The sequence below is a fragment of the Triticum aestivum genome, chromosome 2A (genome assembly GCF_018294505.1).
Source record: "Triticum aestivum cultivar Chinese Spring chromosome 2A, IWGSC CS RefSeq v2.1, whole genome shotgun sequence".
Lineage (NCBI taxonomy): Eukaryota > Viridiplantae > Streptophyta > Magnoliopsida > Poales > Poaceae > Triticum > Triticum aestivum.
This window is the reverse complement of record NC_057797.1, coordinates 676,909,625-676,914,930: the sequence shown is the minus strand read 5'-3', so window position 1 is coordinate 676,914,930 and position 5,306 is coordinate 676,909,625.

Here is a 5,306-nt window from a genome sequence, read left to right as displayed (position 1 = left end):
GACTGGCACCCGCTAGCCACCTTATGCACCAAGTGCATGTCAATCGGTGGAACCTGTCTCACGTAAGAGTACGTGTAAGGTCGGTCCGGGCCGCTTCATCCCACAATACCGTCGAAACAAGATTGGACTAGTAACGGTAAGCATATTGAACAACATCAACGCCCACAACTACTTTGTGTTCTACTCGTGCAAAGAATCTACGCAATAGACCTAGCTCATGATGCCACTGTTGGGGAACGTAGCAGAAATTCAAAATTTTCCTACGCGTATCACCAAGATCTATCTATGGAGAGACCAGCAACGAGTAGAAGGAGAGTGCATCTACATACCCTTGTAGATCGCTAAGCGGAAGCGTTCAAGTGAACGGGGTTGATGGAGTCGTACTCGTCGTGATTCAGATCACCGATGATCCAGTGCCGAATGGACGGCACCTCCGCGTTCAACACACGTACAGCCCGGTGACGTCTCCCACGCCTTGATCCAGCAAGGAGAGAGGGAGAGGTTGAGGAAGACTCCATCCAACAGCAGCACAACGGCGTGGTGGTGGTGGGGGAGCGTGGCAATCCCGCAGGGCTTCGCCAAGCACCATGGGAGAAGAGGAGGAGGGAGAGAGGCAGGGCTGCACCAACGAGAGATCAAATCGCGTGTTATGGGCAGCCCCTAGGCCTCATATATATAGGGGAAGGGGAGGGCTGCGCCCCCTTTAGGGTTTCCCACCCCCAAGGGGTGCGGCCAGCCCTAGATGGGAAAGGGGCGGCGGCCAAGGGAGGATTCCCTCCCCCCCAAGGCACCTAGGAGGTGCCTTCCCCTCCTAGGACTCTTCCTTAGGGTTCCCCTTTGACCCTAGGCGCATGGGCCATGAGGGAAGTGGCGCCCCAGCCCACTTTGGGCTGGATCCCTTCCCACTTCATCCCATGTGGCCCCCCGGGGCAGGTGGCCCCACCCGGTGGGCCCCCGGGACCCTTCCGGTGGTCCCGGTACAATACCGATGACCCCGAAACTTGTCCCGATGGCCGAAACAGGACTTCCTATATATAAATCTTTACCTCCGGACCATTCCGGAACTCCTCGTGACGTCCGGGATCTCATCTGGGACTCCGAACAACATTCGGTAACCACATACAAGCTTCCTTTATAACCCTAGCGTCATCGAACCTTAAGTGTGTAGACCCTACGGGTTCGGGAGACATGCAGACATGACCGAGACGTTCTCCGGTCAATAACCAACAGCGGGATCTGGATACCCATGTTGGCTCCCACATGTTCCACGATGATCTCATCGGATGAACCACGATGTCAAGGACTTAATCAATCCCGTATTCAAATCCCTTTGTCTATCGGTATGTTACTTGCCCGAGACTCGATCGTCGGTATCCAATACCTTGTTCAATCTCGTTACCGGCAAGTCACTTTACTCGTTCTGTAACACATCATCCCGTGATCAACTCCTTGGTCACATTGCGCATATGATGATGTCCTACCGAGTGGGCCCAGAGATACCTCTCCGTTTACACGGAGTGACAAATCCCAGTCTCGATCCGCATAAAACAATAGATACTTTCGGAGATACCTGTAGTGTACCTTTATAGTCACCCAGTTACGTTGTGACATTTGATACACCCAAGGCACTCCTACGGTATCCAGGAGTTACACGATCTCATGGTCAAAGGAAGAGATACTTGACATTGGCAAAGCTCTAGCAAATGAACTACACGATCTTTTGTGCTAGTCTTAGGATTGGGTCTTGTCCATCACATCATTCTCCTAATGATGTGATCCCGTTATAAACGACATCCAATGTCCATAGCCAGGAAATCATGACTATCTGTTGATCACAACGAGCTAGTCAACTAGAGGCTCACTAGAGACATATTGTGGTCTATGTATTCACACGTGTATTACGATTTCCGGATAATACAGTTATAGCATGAATAAAAGACAATTATCATGAACAAGGAAATATAATAATAATACTTTTATTATTGCCTCTAGGGCATATTTCCAACACATATATAATAACAAGTCCTACTAATCATCATCATACAACTTCTACTCGTTATTAATAACAAGTCATACGATCATCATCCTGATAGTCATCGAACCAACCCTACTTATTTGTTCTTAGCACATGATCATCAGTATTAGGTAGGACCTAAATACCCTCTTTAAGGTAAAATAGCATAAAACAATATAGACCCTGACTCTCCATTATGGAGAATGGAGATAATCCTGTCTCCAATTCTTGCGCTTCGCTTCCTTTTGCTTCCAAGAACTTCCTTATGACTGTCCATATATTTTTTCTATTTTTTGATTAGCATGTCTCCACTTCTTTGAGAAATCCGGTATGGACAGTTGAGATTCGTAGGATGACCTGGATATATGTTCAAAATATGAAGGCTGCCATTCTGATACATCAAATGAGGCACACAATCCTTTGGGATTCTCTGTTGAAAAACATAGTAATAACTTTATAGTTAGCAATGATGTACTAGTTTTAGAAATATGCAAAAGATGCACGGATGTCGTAGTAGTAAAAAATCTTACCAGGGTATCTCCATGGTAGTTACCGTAGTTCAACACGTGCACTAGTGGCACGTATTGACCATAATGTTGAGAGTTTAATTGTAGATATTGTAATTCTCAATATCAGTACAAAATCCGACCAGATGATTTTTCTCCTGATAAGTTAATTCGGAGCCATCGGTGTAGTGGGTTTTGTCTACCATCTCCCGCATATTCTTTGAAGAATGAAAATAAGCTGTCAATGGAAATAAGCTGTCAACTATTTTGAAATAAACAATATAAATTTGTTACTAACTATGTTTGAGAAACTCACATAGCGGTAGAATTGGAGGCGTATCAACAAGGACCCAAATGTCCATATTGTCTTGCTCGATTTCAGGATCACCAAGATCCATGGTGACAAGCATACCCTCATTAAAACCATACATCTTGAAAAGTGCTTCCCATTTTTTGCAACCAAAATAGGTTACGCTCTTAGAATTATACAGCTTTACTTCAAAATCCATATCATGATGAGTCCTTAGGTGAATTTTCTTTGTTTCGAAACTTTCATGGTCTTTAAAATTCATCCTCTCCAAAATATAGCGTCTTGCATGGCATGAGATAAGCTACTGGAATTGTAAAAGATGAAAATTACACGTTGAAATAGTTGTGGTCATGCTTAATTACGAAAAAACACTTGTCATCGTTGCGTACCATTTCAACATCGAAGATCTCCTCGAGCTTAATGCTGAAGCGCCGATCATCGTCCAGGTGAGGCCTGTCGCACAGACCTCGATCGTCATGGCACCAGCTGCAATCCCTCGGGAGAATTTCGTCGTCTGATGACGACATTTCCTACGTTCATAATTCAAAGATTTAACTTGTACAATTAAATATATGTACTACAAAAACTAAATTAGATCATTATTATTCATCACGCGTTGACTATCGGTCTGTCGAGTCTTTTCTTAAAAACTCTCAGCTCACGTGGTGTATATATTCGACTCTCGGTGATGGTCGCTCCTCACTTCGTCCCCGAGTGCATTACACCAAAATGTCTAGCACACGAGAACGAAGGAGAAGCGACCCCCACGACAACAGTCGGGATTCTTCGTCCTCTCATATATATATGGTGGAACTCTCCCTCACTGATTCCTCTCTGTCATTTACGACCGTCGGCGATGGTCGTTACTCCTTCCCCTAGTGCATAACAAAGGTCTAGCACCTAGAGAAGAAGGAGAAACGACCCCCACGACAACAGTCGGGATTCTTCGTCCTCTCATATTATATGGTGGAACTCTCCCTCACTGATTCCTCTCTGACATTTGCGACCGTCGGTGATGGTCGTTACTCCTTCTTCCCCTAGTGCATAACAAAGGTCTAGCTCCCGGAGAAGAAGGAGAAACGACCCCCACGACAACAGCCGGGCTTCTTTGTCCTCTCATATATGGTGGAAACTCGACAAACTTAAAGTCAACCCGAAATATCGTTTAATTATCTTTCTAAAAAAGGATTTGGCTGGTCTCACCTCGAGGTCGGAGGGGGTCGGTGACGAGGACGACGGTGGGGATGATGGAGGGGGGCTCCTAGATTTCTGCGAAAACAAAAACCCTATAAGCTATCAACTAATCATATGCATACGCCTTGGATAGTGCTCTCCAATTTTAGCATTCAAAGTAGGAGTAGTTTTCCAATTTAAGCATTCAATAAGAAAAATCAAATCGCAAAATAAAGTAGTATTCAAATTAGGATGCATTCAATTATAAGCAAAACTACATCATCTCTTGCGCCTGTACATCGTCGAATATTATCACTAATACACCTCGAATACTATCATACATATAACATCGCTAGTACAGCTAGAACCGTAGCGCCCGACGGGTATCGGCACGGGCGGTGGACACCCAAAGAGAAGGAACCATCACAGGATCGCTCCAGTGAGATCCCTGAAGAACCTGCCAGATATTGTCGAACCTGCCCTCCAATGCAACCATGTAGCGACGGACGTGCTCGTCCTCCTTGCTGACATAGTGACGTACCACCTCCGCGGTGTCCGGAAGACTTGGCACTGTCACTGGCCCACGCGACCGCCACCAAACAAGGATCGGGTCAACGACGGGCTGGCTCCTCACCAACCTACGCCCCCCGGAAGGTAGCACATCCCAAAATCATCCCGGCGGAGCCCAGTCCCGGACATGGCCCCTCTGATCAAGCCGGCCTCCTCCGCCGATTCGACGACGAGGATGCGGGATAGGCATCGTCGATGTCGACGTGGGAATAATTACTTTAACTAAAAAATAAACTAGTTATATTAATTTTCTTGCTAAAAATAAACTATTTCTACAGTAAAATAAACTATTTTTATTAAATCAAGTAGTTCAACTACTAAGCACTTACTATAAATAGAATAAAGTAGTACTTACTAAAAATAAACTACTTCTATATATAGTAAAATAAAGTAGTTTTTTTAAATCAACTAGTTCAACTACTAATTAATTAAGCACTTACTATAAATAAAGTAGTTTTATTAAATCAACTAGTTCAACTACTAATTAAGCATTTACTATAAATAAACTAGTTTAACTAGTTTAACTACTAATTAACTACCTCCGCGGTGTCCGGAATAAGAAAAAAAGAGGAGAAGAAGAAATGATTAATAGAGGAGAAGATCGAAGTAAAAAAAGAACAAAAAAAGAGGAGAAGTATTTTCTATTTTTTCTTCTTCTCCTCTATTCCTTTCTTCTTCTCCTCTTTTTTCCTCTTCTTCCTCTACTCTTCTTCTCCTTCTTCTTCTCCTTCTT